At 40.2% G+C, this 14,185-nt stretch overlaps 1 long non-coding RNA gene across 1 annotated transcript; it reads left to right on the top strand.

Moving 5' to 3' along the window:
- Positions 1 to 771: 771 nt before the first annotated feature.
- LOC138965623 (uncharacterized) lies at positions 772 to 3,886 on the top strand. The gene is made up of 3 exons (XR_011455488.1): positions 772 to 843; positions 1,416 to 1,513; positions 3,679 to 3,886. It is a non-coding gene; the product is annotated as an uncharacterized lncRNA (long non-coding RNA).
- Positions 3,887 to 14,185: the final 10,299 nt, after the last annotated feature.

Raw genomic sequence — 14,185 nt, 5'->3', positions numbered from 1 at the left:
TCAATCTTTATTGTTGATTCACATGACTCATTTCAATCATCAGCAATGATCTTTTTGTATTGCTTTGTTTGCTTTTCACATACCTCAGCCACAAACTCCACCTCCCCTTCGAAATTCTCCTTCTTCTCCATGTGTTGAAAGACTGCACCGGAAGTAAAGTTACTGTCAAAATCGTCTTTTCCGCTTTCCGCTACTTGGTGAGCGCGCGCAACGAGTTGGCGATCCCGTCAATACACATCTATGGTTCAAACATAGTGTATCTGCTTGCAAACACAAGCGCAAGGCCAGATCTATCTGCTTCATTGACTGCCAGATTTTCATTGAATCTTCAAACTGACTCGTTTGCAGACTCTCAAATTAGATCCAGTGTTTGTATTCTTAGATTCATGATTGACCATTCAGGCGGATGATGACATTGTGTTTGTTTATGCTGATGCAATCTGCAGATCAAAGGGTACTGACCACAGGCTGACCCAGTGATCAATACAACTTGTGTTTACCACTCAACATTTCCTTCCACCTATAACTCAAGGGCAAAAATAAAGGTACATGCTTGTGGATTCATTATGCAATTCATGTCTGTGAAGATCAAGATAGTTGTGAGCTTTAACTGATTATGCTTATTAATATCAGCACCATCCTCACCCCATAACACTCTCATGTCCAACTAGCACTCTAACCAACCTTCATCCCTGCCCCCACCCCCTATCCTTGCCCCATCTCTGCATAATTATGCTCTTTTTTTCAGAATGACCTTGTTCTCACCCCAGCGTCTGACCATGGAGTCTACAGGCCATATAGTCTCAGATGTGATGGGATCAAGAGGATGCCACAATGATCAAGGTAACTTTGCAAATAGTCAAACAGATCTAAATGCAGAAGGTGATCCACAAACAACACCCAGAACAACAGCTGGCCTTAGTTGCTTACTAACTGCTAGCAACAAAGACCCTCTCCCCCTCCCCTCTTCCACCTGCAACATATATTTTCATATCCATATCATACTTTTCCATTGCCTCTTATGTTGTATAACTGTTGATAATGATATTTTAACAGTAACAAGTTTTTGTTTCCAATCAATGGCTCTGCATTTACCCTGTACACACACACACACACACACACACACACACACACACACACACACACACACAAATATATTCACAATCTCTCTCTCTCCCTGTTTTAAATTCAGTCATTTGAATCACTAACATTTAAATGACAATGCTGACTAATATTAAACCTCCCCCGGTTCCCCAACTAGCCTTCTCACACCCCCCTCCCCCCACCCCGTCCACCCCCCCCCCCCCAACTCATTAGATCACGAACACCACACTAATAAAATCATATACTGTTGCTGCTGCTAAAAATTGTTGTGACTTGTTCTTCCTCTGTGTGTATGTTTTGTGTTTCCACAGAATGCAGTTCTTCCATGCGCCTCAACGTCTATAGATCTATGGAGTCTACAACATTGTCTGAGATGTGATTTGAGCCACAGCATGTCAGAATGATCAAGGTAACTTTTTAAACACATATAGCTGATCAAACTGAAGAATTCCAACACACAGTTTCAGTGGGTTTTTTTTTAATGCATAAAACATGGCAACAGTCAGGGGCTTTCTCCCAATAAAGATTGTGAGGTTTTCTTTGCAAGTTGTTTCGCTATGCAGAGTGTGATGTTTTTGTTTGTTTGCTGTACTAAATGAAGATGCACAGATAAAAGAAAGTCTTGCATGTAGAGGAAGGAATATGCTTTTGGTTTTTGACAAGACAAATTTTTACTCATTAGAGCTTAAGTATAAATTCCTTACATTTTGAACCAAAATGTCAGACATCACAGATCTCTCAAATTAAAAAAAAAAATGAGGGCATCATTCTGACTTGAACACACATTTGATAGCCTGGTTATGTTCTGTGTATAGTGAAAACATTTCGCTTAATGAATTTCACATGTTGACACCAGTGCCTAGTAGGAAATGAATCGCACATCCTCCAATCTCCACCAAAAGAAGTCAGACGTATGTGCCCATGTTAAAATACATTTTTATTTTTTCCATGTAAAAACCTGGACAAACATGACAATGTGGTGTCTGATATACTGGGTAATATGATGAGGAACGTACCTTTAAAGGCCCAGTCCTTATTGTGAAAGCAGTTCTGCTCAGCTGGAATTTGGTGAATTTGTTTTTTTTTAAAGTTTTTTTGTTAATGAAGTGAATTCGCAAAAAAATTAAAAAATAACAATTTGTTGTGCACACAAAGCATTCACTGATTCAGGCTGTTGAATTTTGTCATGTGTCTTGGGAAAGGGGAAGTCTTATTCTACGTAAAAGCATCGCCAGGTTTGGGTTGAGCCAAATCGTTTGCATGGAAAGGACTGTGCCTTTTAAGGACGCATGGATTTTTCATCTATTCAATTGCAGGATAACAACACAACACCGAATAGTTTCTAAGCTATTATTTCTTTTCCTTTCTCGAGTCCCACGAAGTTCCCAATGCTAGGGCATACTTTTGTATAGAAGCTGTTCGTGGAAATGTCATGTAAGTTTTTACACTGGCGAACATGAATTTTTCAGACTGGTTAAAATGAAAGAAGTATGCATTATTGTGTTTTGTTTCTGCAAGCGGTATAATGTTATCTGATTTTGATCTCTTACGGTTTTTACCGCCAAGATATGTACAATGGGCTAATTAAACATATACGCCAGCCCACATTGCAGAACAGGATCAGAAATCAGACTAATTTGCCTTCTTTGGCATTATGCATAAGAAAATTCATCTTTATTTTTTGCAATGCTGACTGTAATTCTCTGTGTGTGTGTGTGTGTGTGTGTGTGTGTGTGTGTGTGTGTGTGTGTGTGTGTGTGTGTGTGTGTGTGTGTGTTTTTACTGATATATTGTAATTTATTAATCGGCTGAAGACGACACAGTTTCCAACTCCCCAGTGAGACTTCTTGAGTCAGTTGCATGCATGATAGCTAACTGAGGTGTCTGCAAGAAAGTAAGGGTATTTCGTATACTTCATACTTGGTGTACATGAATTTCAGCTTCGGCATGACTAGTCCCGAAAGATGCTATTTTGTAGGTGAAATGGTCTGACTTTGGTTGTCTTTCGAAAAAGAATCCAAATTCGGGGATGGACTCAACAGTTCGAGGTTTAAAATGGAGCGGTAGACTAACGAACCCGATTTAATTCTTCAAGATTGATATTTTTGGGGTTATTTGAAGGACGTAGTATACCATAAACAACCTTAGACAATCAGTGACTTGAGTACAGCCATTACAGGCAGGAGGAGGGCATCCCCATAGAGGATTGCGTTCCTGTCATCGGTTAATTTTGCGCAAGTGTGACTCTACCATGAAGGGGTCATTTTTCCAGTCAGTCGTGTTCGGCGAATATCTTCATGGTTGTTGTGCATGAATTTCACTTTGTTCATCACCATTCCACGAAGTTTCCTGTTTGTAGGTTTCATGGTCCGATTTTTTAGCTTCTTTCAAAAGTGTTCCAAAGTACCCCTCCATTTAACCTGTAAACTCACAACTTTGTTGACCTTCGTCATGCATAGCTGTAGTTAATAAACACCAAATGATAACTAATTCGGTCAACGGATGTAGAAATTATAAAAACAAAAATTGGGTTGAATTGTGTGTGTGTCACCATCTATGTTTGTATTTTTACAGGCAGGCAGGGGTGGAGTTGTGATGATGCGGCGCCGGTTGACTGAAGACACACGAACCAGCATTCTTCGGAAGTGTTTGGATCACAAATCAACATTATTTCACATTGAATGGCGGCAGACATTTATGTATATATTCTCAGCTCAGACGTGTGCTTTGAATTCGGATGTTTAAGAACAAGAGACAAACTTGAATAAAGCCTTACGAAGTACATGATTGTAACTGGAGCAAAAGTGTGTGTGTGTGTGTGTGTGTGTGTGTGTGTGTGTGTGTGTGTGTGTGTGTGTGTGTGTGTGTGTGTGTGTGTGTGTGTGTGTGTGTGTGTGTGTGTGAAGTGCAACAGTTAACAATGACGATGAGACAGAATGCTAAAGCACAGATCCTTTTATTTAACAATCTATATCGTCCTCCTTTTTTTTTAAAATGTTGCTGTGTTGACAAACGACGTTCTCCGAGCAAACGTCTATCTAATGTTTTTGTCATCACATTGAAAGAATTTCTTCTGAGTAGAATGAAGCTGAATTAAAGGCACAGTAAGCCTCCCGTAAACCATCACAGAGCTCCCCGAGCGTCTAAATACAGTACAAGCATACTTCCATTTGAACGCTCACCGAACGAGAACATCCTGGCTGCTTTCTGTCGAGCGTGAGACATTTTCAAAGAATTTATTTTCGTAGACTTGTTCCGTTAACAACAACGGCGCCTCGTTTTTGCGCTAGACCTAACTTTTAAAATCTAAATAATAAATTGACAGCTTGTTACACAAACATTCTTTAATCATAAAAGAATTCGTTTTTCATCAAGACAAGATCAGAACAATTCGAAGTTGTGAAAGTTTAAAAAAAGAAAAGCCCGGAAGCAGGGTCACGCAAGGGTCGTAGCAGACGACGGCCGGTTTATCAGTGCAAATCAGCGCCGTTCCTCTCAACAGTCAAAAGCCGAGTTCTTGTGAACCACAGCCGTTGTTTCGTGCATAAAAAAACCGTGCTATTGTAGATAAGCTCACGTCGAGTCGCATTCAAATGACTAACTATGACGCCGACTGCATTTTGAAAAGGGAAAACTGGATCACACGGGTTCACGATGGCTCAGGGGTAAGATAAACCACGCAAAAATAAATTCTTTGAAAATTGTTCGCTCTTTACGGAGGGCACCCAGGATGTTCTCAATTGGTGAGTGTTTAAATGAAATGGTGTTTGTACTGTGTGTAAAAGCCTGACCGTATCTGTGATGGTTTACGGGAGGCTTACTCTGCCTTTAAAATGTAAAGAAAAAAAACCATTGCTCAAAACATTAAGAAACAGGATGATTTTGGTTCGGTCGTAGACCTAAAAGCATTACCGAGGGATTTATTCGAGGCCAGTGTATCAGTGCAAATTAAAAATCTGTGAAACCTCAGATATAACTTTATAAAACAAACAGAATTTTGATAAAAAGAACCAAAATTCACAGTAGTTTTTTGTTTTTTTGCATCTCCCTCTTCACCCAACCCCAACCCTAATTGATGTGCCCTAAAAGCGCTCAAAAACAGACACACGTTAGTTTTTCGCCTCTGTGCTTATCCACATTTACAAATATTGTATCATTTATTTTTGGTCACTGCCCGTCCCTTTTCTGATAATTATAGTCAAGTTTTCTTTTATTTCCCTTGGATTCCCGATGGCTCCACGGTAAACACCATGATCAGCGCATGCGCACTAAGGCCACTGAAGTCACTTTCCCGAATCTATTTATAACCTCCGACACGGTAGGGTAAATGACCGAGACGGCTTCGTGCACCGCGACCAAGTGGGAGGGAGAGACCCAAGTCGGTTAGCCCCCAAGAAGGTGACAACTCTCACCAAGTTACCACCCAATGGTTGTCACCCGCTTCGATCTTCGTGCACCTCAGCCCAGGAGAAGTCACGCACATACGCCAGAGTGTTATTTCTGGATTTTAGTAGTGCATTCAACACTATCATCCCCCATAAGCTTTTTGAAAAGCTGTCGATGTTGAATGTCCATCCATCCATCTGCCACTGGCTTCTGGATTTTCTTTTAGATCGCCCCCAGGTTGTTCGAGTAAATGGATCATTCTCCCACTCTGAAACGCTGAACACTGGTACACCACAAGGGTGTGTTCTTTCTCCACTCTTGTTCACCCTATTCACAAATGATTGTGTGTCATTTGACCCATCTGTTGTTCTCCTTAAGTTTTCAGATGACACCACTGTGGAGGGACTCATATCTGACAGCGACGAGAGTGCGTACAGAGAGGAGGTTCGACGGATGGTTGGCTGGTGTTCGGAGAATAACCTTGACCTGAATGTGTCAAAAACCAAAGAAATGATAATGGATTTCAAAAGGTCGAAGGATCCACTCGATTTTTTGTTGATAAATGGGGACGTGGTAGAGCAGGTTGAGACGTTCAGATTTTTAGGCACCATCATTTCAAGCAACCTCTCGTGGAACCAAAACACCGAGTCAATTGTCAAAAAATGCCAGCAGCGCCTACACTTTCTGAGACAATTGAAAAAATTTAGACTTAACGGTAGCATCCTTGAGCAATTCTACAGAGCTACAGTGGAAAGCATCTTGTGCTTCTCGATCTCTGTGTGGTATAGTCGCGCTAGTGGAAAAGAGAAAGCACAACTGGATAGGATCGTGAGACAGGCATCACGGATAGTTGGGTGCGACTTACCATCCATCGCCTCATTGTACAACACACGGCTCATCCGGAGAGCCAATAGTATCATCGGCGACACCACTCACCCAGCCAACCCTCTGTTTGAGCTTCTCCCCTCGGGCAAGCGGTTTAGAGCCCTGAAGACTAGAACTAGTCGTTTCAGGAACAGTTTTTTCCCAGAGGCCATCTTGTCTGCACTCTGAATCTGTTGTTGGTGCTTGTGTGGACGCTCATGCAGAGCAGTACACAAGTCCAGTGCTTCTTTTGGGGGGTTGGGTGGGAGAAAGGGGGAGACTCTAGTCGGTTGTGCAAATAGTATTTAACCATGGGTGTGAATGTGAGTGTGGACGTGGATATATGATTTACTGCAACATTCAAAACAAAATCATGTGCTTTTGCATTTTCGAAATAAATTCTATTGATTGATTCTATTGATTGATTGATTGATTGATGTACAGAGCTGCGATCTTACGTGTGAGTTCAGTATGTGTTGGGCATATTTCTTTTCTTTTTAAGTGTTTATGACTTTTCGTTGTGGATTTTGCGATTACAGAGATAAGTTGCAAATTGACCATGAGTCGCCGCGGTAATTATCAACATTGATTGGGTCTTTGAGAGTGAATGCTTACAATCGTTGTCCTCGGAAACACAAATCCAAAGCCGCGATGGTTCCACACATCAAACAATCAGCCTGATTGGCTTTTACTTTGACAATCCACGTTTCACCTGAAAGCTCAAACCCATTCACCACCTCGATTTATTGCCTGGGGAACATGAGATTTATTTCCCAGGTGCTTGTGAATGAAAACTCGTGAAAATGATGACAATCTGGTTTGGTGTTGAACTTTTTATTGTGATGTATGAATAAGGTTTTTAAGATTTAAAAAGTTTTCCAGCTTTCATTGTGTGGAGTGGTGCAGAGGAAAAAGAGTTTCTTGAATTCTGTATATATATTACATATACATCTATATATATATACACAAACAAATATGGAAAAAATAACCAAAACAAGCCTTCACGTTTTCACCAATATTTCGGCCTCGTAGACTTCGTCAGGGTGTTCTCTATATATATAAACATATATGGAAAAAAAACCAAAACAATATATATATATATATATATATGTATAGGTTACAACACGAGTGGGTTTTTTATATGGCTTGTATTTCAGTCAAGACCCAGCGGATGAATATCATCGGGAGACACGAGCCTCTGGCGAGTGGCTCTCGATTGATATTCCCGCTGGGTCTTGACTGAAATACAAGCCATATAAAAAAACACGAGTGTTGTAATCTGTATATCCCATTCTACCATCAAACACAAAGTGTAGACTACTTGCGGCACTGTTGCGATCTGTGGACTGTAAAACAGTGGTGCCAGCGAGACTTAGCCCTTTTGCAACCTTAAACTAAGTGACCGTCGCTGAAAAAATAAAACGAATGAGTGCATCGATAAGTACGCGGTAACACTACTTTCAGACCATTTAAAAGCTTTAAGTAAAGGTTCATAAATTGCAAGAAAGTAATGAAGTCGTATAGAAATTAATTTAGTTGAAGCGCACAATTCTTTTGTTTTGCGTTTCAGGTCGGCAGAACGGGCGAAACGGGTTTGGGACCCATTTGGCTTACTCGATTCAGAATCGATTCCACGTTGTTTTTCTCGAACGTGTTATTATACAATTAGGCTTATTGACAGAGAAGCAAATTTTAGGGAACAAATATGTAGGTTTAGATTTAACCATTTGCTCCCTATTTGAAATGTATCTACGTGATAAACTGTTTTGCGAGTGTGTTTGCATGAATGAACCTAAACTGGTATGGGTGTGAGGAAAACCGGACCGACTTGGTGAAGTCGCGAATTGCTGACACGTCTGTCACCGCCGATTGATTGCATTTTGAAGGAATATGACTGGATTACGGAAAAATACACACATGTTAAGTTCTTGGATACCTTCATCGCCAATGTGGACTTACTGCAGAGCCAGGCAAAAGAGTAGACTTGCTCGCAAAACACGTGAAACAGCCGATGTTAGATAGCGAAGCCAAACCGTGCCAGGTAAGGACGCTTCTACCTTTTTTTTCTGGACAGTTTGCATAATAAAAGTTTGTGTACCGGTTTGAAAAAATACTAGCGCCATCACTGTGCCTTAATATTGTGATATCGTTTGACGCGACTAGTTTTCGTTCTTTCTGTCTTTCTTACTGGCTTTCTTTCTTTCCATTCTTCGTACATACATTTGTTCGCTTTTCCGTACTATTTTTGTTGTTGTTGTTTCGTTGTTTGTGATGTTAACGTGATTAATAGTTGATGTCGTCTTGCAGACATTTCCCCTTTGGGAAATTAGATTACTTAGAAGAAGACAAAACAGATACGGTGGAAACACTCCCCTGTCTAGACAAACGTATTTAGGTCTACATGCTAGCGAGGAGGCAGACAAGCTAATTATATCGATGATCAGGATTCAGTCTAACCGCACACACCACTCAGGTTGTTATCACTTCCGTTTATACTCAAGGATTCAAAGCAGTGTGGTCAGGACTGTGTTTGCGAAATTGTGTATTTCTTTTCTGTTTGCGTTTGTGTTGTTGTTGCTGTTGATTTTGTTTTGGTGGTGGTGGTGGAATTGGTCGGGGTGGTGGTTGCGGGGGTGATCTTCATCAATACCGTCGTCGTCATCACCATCTTAGTCGTCAGCGTTGTCATCGCCGTCGTCTCCATCACATTCATCATCATCAGCAGCAGCAGCAGCAACAACAGCAACATTTACATCATCACTTCTCTCTTCTCCTTCTTCTTCTTCTTCTTCTTCTTCGTTTGCTTTGGCAATTGTCTCTGAATTATTTTCTCCACAGCTGCTTGGTTGGAAATCCGGTAAACGAGCTCAAACTTTGGAAGAAAAAAAACCCACCCAGAAACAAAACAAAGAAGGAGACTCACTGTGAAGAAAAAGAACCAAGAAAAAATAAAGCGCGCAAAAAGAACAGAAACGACAGGACCTTACGTCGCTTCTTATTTATCTGACAACTTGTTTCCCTTCCGGTCGTTGTTCCCCTTCCGTGCGGAAAGGTCAGATTAATTTAACCTTGGTTTGCCACCAAAGGGGAGGGGATGCTGCAATTGTGCTCTTCACGCACCCCATGCATGCATGCGCTTCAACATCTGTTGTGTTTCCACCTATTCTGCTGTTCGTCGTTACTCTCATTGATGTATTTTTGCATCTGCTCTAGATTTGTTAATTGTGGTTGTGGTACTAAGCTCATCTCTTTTTCTTCTTTCTCTTCTTTTTTTTCTCTCTGTTTCTGCTTCTCACTCTTTGTGGTTGTAGTCGTGGTCGTAGTTGTGGAAGTCGTCGTCGTCGTCATCGTCTTCGTCGCCGTAGATCTTATTTTTTTCTCTGATGTTCGTTATTCTTGATGACGTCGGTGTTTTTCCCTTCTTGTTCTTTTTCTTGTTCTTCTTGCTCTCCTTCGACTTCTATGCGGCTACATGTTCATTAATCCTTATTACAAACCTTAATTTAAATCCAATATGGCGGCTGTTGAAGCCAGTTTCCATAGCAACGGCAGTCTCTGTCTATTTGTATTCACAATTTTTTCATTTATTTTTACAAGCCACTTCAATTACTTGCCAGAAAACTAAGTTAATCCATGTATTCTCCTTGTTTGATGTTACTGCCTCACATTGCCTTAACGTTGACCCCCTCCCTTTTTCTCGCTTCTCTTGATGCTGTTCCACTGTCGATCCTTTTTACTGTAAGCGCATTCAAGGGATCCGAATTATTACGCTGGTCTCCCACAGGCGCAATCGCACTAAAAACGAAAGCAAAGAACGCATTTAATTACCTTCCTGTTGATGTTCTGTTTACTGCACTAAAGGGTCAATGTATTTAACGTAGTTTGCTCGCATTTGAATTAACGGGCATTTCTTGTATTGCTGAAGCAATAGCGAGGCGTCAAAAAGACCTTAATTTTATTGTGAACTGCTACAACAAGCCGTGCGTGATTTCTGAGGCAGGCTGTACATGAACGGTACATTAAAAAACAAGAACAAAATCCTCTTGTTTTTGTTGTTTTTCTACTTCATTTCATGAAACCCCTTCCTTTTTGTGTATTTCTCTAAGAAAAATAATCAATGCGCTTAAATAAACCTGCCATTTCGTTACCTCAAATGAGTTCTGTGTCCTGAGTTCAAATAAACTTGGCCAAAACATTATTGCAACAAATTTCAAACCCAGTTTAAAGCATTAATCCGCGTGTCATTTCATTAACACTTTATATGCCAGAGAAGGCCGTTCACTTAACCTTCAAGATCACCATTTGGATTAAATATTTCTTTTATAGGTATCACGTGACCACCGCTCAAGTAAGGGTACCGTCAAAATCGACCAGACAAAAACGGAAGAGCCGAATGAAAAATCGACAAAAAATCACAATAGGCAAAACTTTGCAACTTTGACATACGAGAAGAAAGTCAAACCAATTATCTACCCTGAACAGATTGTTTTGTTTTGCTACCTTACGTATTTCGCGTGCTATGCTATTCCTACTGATGCAGGTGTCGATCGCAAGAGCAGTCAAAAACGGGACTTTTTGCGTAATTGTTTAGGGGTATTATGACAAAAAAGGCTGCACTTTAGCAATGACTTGGTGGATTGCTTTGAAACTTTAAGAATATTTTACCAACATACTAGAAATACTTAGTGCGAAATGATGGATTGTTAAAGTTCTTTGTTAAAATGTTATGCAATTTTTCAAAATAAGTTTTTAAACTCGTCATAGGTTTGTTCACGTCGGTCCAACAAATGCATGACCTTGCATGTCTTTAGAACAATGATTGATACACACACTGCGACAGTTGTATGTGCGTATAACCACTGACGCAAATTTGCTAGCCCTGTAAATACGCTTGATATTTAACTGATGATTCTGGTGTCACAGCGATGCCTAGCCATGCAAGCATGACCGTAGCATGTTTTAAGAGGCACGCAACGATAACAGCTGTCATCGCAAAACAGCGTGAACGTTCCATTTGTTGTCATGTGTTTGCATGACCAGCAAATTAAAGCCAACGGCTATAGCAAATGAAAGTTGGACAGAATCTGTATCAATCATTTATCTGTAGATATGCAAAGTCATGAATTGTTTGGACACAAGTGAACAATCCTATGATGAGTTTAACAACATTTTTCAAAACATTGCGTCACATCAGCATTAACAACTGTAACGATCCACAATGTCACACGGAGTGTCTCCAGTATGTTGGTAAATTATTCTGAAAGTTGCAAAGCAATCCACCAAGTCATTGCTAAAAATGTAGCGCTTTTTGACATGATACCCATAAAAATGAACACAAACCGTCCCGTCTTTGATCGCTCTTGCGATCGACACCTGCATCAGTAGGAATAGCATAGCACGCGAAATACACAAGGTAGCAAAACAAAACAATCTGTTCAGGGTAGATAATTAGTTTGACTCTCTTCTCGTATGTCAAAGCTGCAAAGGTTTGCCTATTGTGATTTGTTTGTCGATTGTTCATTCGGCCCTTCCGTTTTTGTCTGGTCAATTTTGAGGTTACCCTTACTTGAGCGGCGGTCACGTGATCCCTGTTAAAGAAATATTTAATCCAGAAGGTGATCCTGAAGGTTACGTAAACGGCCTTAACTGGCATATACAGTTTTAATTCAATGACACAGGAATTAATGCTTTAATTTGGGTTTGAAATTTGTTGCAATAATTTTTTGGCCAACTTTAGTTTAACTTGTCTACAAAAGGTAATAAAATACAACTTTTTTTTAAGGCAAAGCGTTCGAGAAATACATTTCAACTAGTATACATATGAACGATTGCTGATCTTATCTATATATATATATACGACTAGTGTATGTCTGTCTGTCTGTCTGTCTGTTCGCGATGCACTGCCAAAGTTCTCGGTGGATCTTTTTTAAATTTGGACACCGTATTCAGCTACACCCAGGACACAACCTCATCGATGAGATATTTCAACACGTGCTCTCAGCGCGCAGCCCTGTGCGCGCTGAACCGATTTTTTGTTGTTGTTGTTGTTGTTGTTGTTGTTGTCGGGATCCACTACCAGTAACTCTTCCTTATCTTCTCCAGTGTTTTCAGCCGCGATTATCTCCCTTCCTCCGTGTGGCGTCAATCCATATTCCCGTTACTATGTTACTATTTTTAGAAGGTCACTGCACGTTACTATTTTTAGAAGGTCTCCAGTGTTTTGCACGTTTATCACCATTCCTTCGTGCGCCGGCGAAGCCGGCGTTGCCGGGTCCCAGGCGCAGCCTGGTATTCGGCTCTACTTCTTCGCGAAGCGGGTAATCATCTAGTATCTTATATAGTCGTACTGGTAAAATGCCGGAAATGTCCGGGTCGTACGGTCCCTGTTAAACATAAGCCTTATCGTGTTGTTATTTTTAATCATCATAATGAAAGCCAACGACAGACAGAACAGACCTATTCAAAACAAATTGTTTTGAAAAATGTAAAGTTATTTTTGTTTTTGTTGTATATCATTGTGCTTAAAACGTTCAAAATCGACAGTAAAAAAAAAAGCCTTAGAATGGTCAATTAAATTGGAACATTTTACCTTAAAATAACTAATGGCTTCAAAATGTTTACAGAGTATAATCTTCTTCGTCCGAGAACAGAAACTGAAACTGCTCCTTTGTAAGTGCATAACCCATGTGTTGTTTCCTTCTTTCTATTTGTAGGCAGGGGTAAAGATCAGAGTTGTTATCATTTGATTCATGTCAGAGATGATTGACAGTTTCGTGTTTATCCCTCTAATGTTGCATCTTCGACCTTTCAGAAGCGTTCTTCCAAACCACTGCTCTTCGGCAATCGTTTTTCGAAAGGTTGAAGAGGGAGCTCTCTTGGCTATCATGGCCTATTTGCAGAGACATCATCGACTCACAAGAATGTGTGTGTGTGTGTGTGTGTGTGTGTATGTGTATGTGTGTGTGTGTGTGTTTATATGTGTGTGTGTTAGAGAGATAGAAAGAGAGAGAGAGAGAGAGAGAGAGAGAGAGAGAGAGAGAGAGAGAGAGAGAGAGAGAGAGAGAGAGAGAGAGAGAATGACAATGACAATGACAATTCTTTATTTAACGAGGGAAATAGAATAAGCAGTGGTCTGCTTTTTTACATCCAGCCCGAAAGAGAGAGAGAGAGAGAGAGAGAGAGAGAGAGAGAGAGAGAGAGAGAGAGAGAGAGAGAGAGAGAGAGAGAGAGAGAGAGAGAGAGAGAGAGTGTGTGATTGATTGATTGATTAAACTTTATTACAGAAGGATGGAGATTTTAGGCGTTGCCTAGTCTTACAATATGTCCTTGCTAACTAACATGAATACAAAACAGAACATGAAAACATTATAAGAGCAAAAAAGGTTGACGGCAAAAATAATCGTACATATGATAATAAATGGCATTTAAAGGCAAAGAAAAAGTTATAGTATTTGATACTATTAAATACAATAACAGCAATAGAAATATGAAAATAGAAATAATGGTAATGATGATGATGTCATAACGATAATAACAATACTGACTGTAACAAAAATTTTAAAAAAAAAGTCACGAGCACTAGAAACATATATGGTCCAAATGAAACAACAACGGCAAGCAAGCAAAATAACAAACAGTAAGTCATTTGTATTTTACAAAAGATACCAACAACATAGCAAAAGGAAGAAAAGAACTACAACAAAGGATACCAACACAACAGTAACAACAGAAACAGCAACCCTGAAAAGAGTTTCTTTTTTTGTTTGCTTAACGCCCAGCCGACCACGAAGGGCCATATCAGGGCGGTGCTGCTTTGACATATAACGTGCGG

Source organism: Littorina saxatilis, linkage group LG1 (genome assembly GCF_037325665.1).
Source record: "Littorina saxatilis isolate snail1 linkage group LG1, US_GU_Lsax_2.0, whole genome shotgun sequence".
NCBI lineage: Eukaryota > Metazoa > Mollusca > Gastropoda > Littorinimorpha > Littorinidae > Littorina > Littorina saxatilis.
This window is presented reverse-complemented; position numbering and strand designations above follow the sequence as displayed.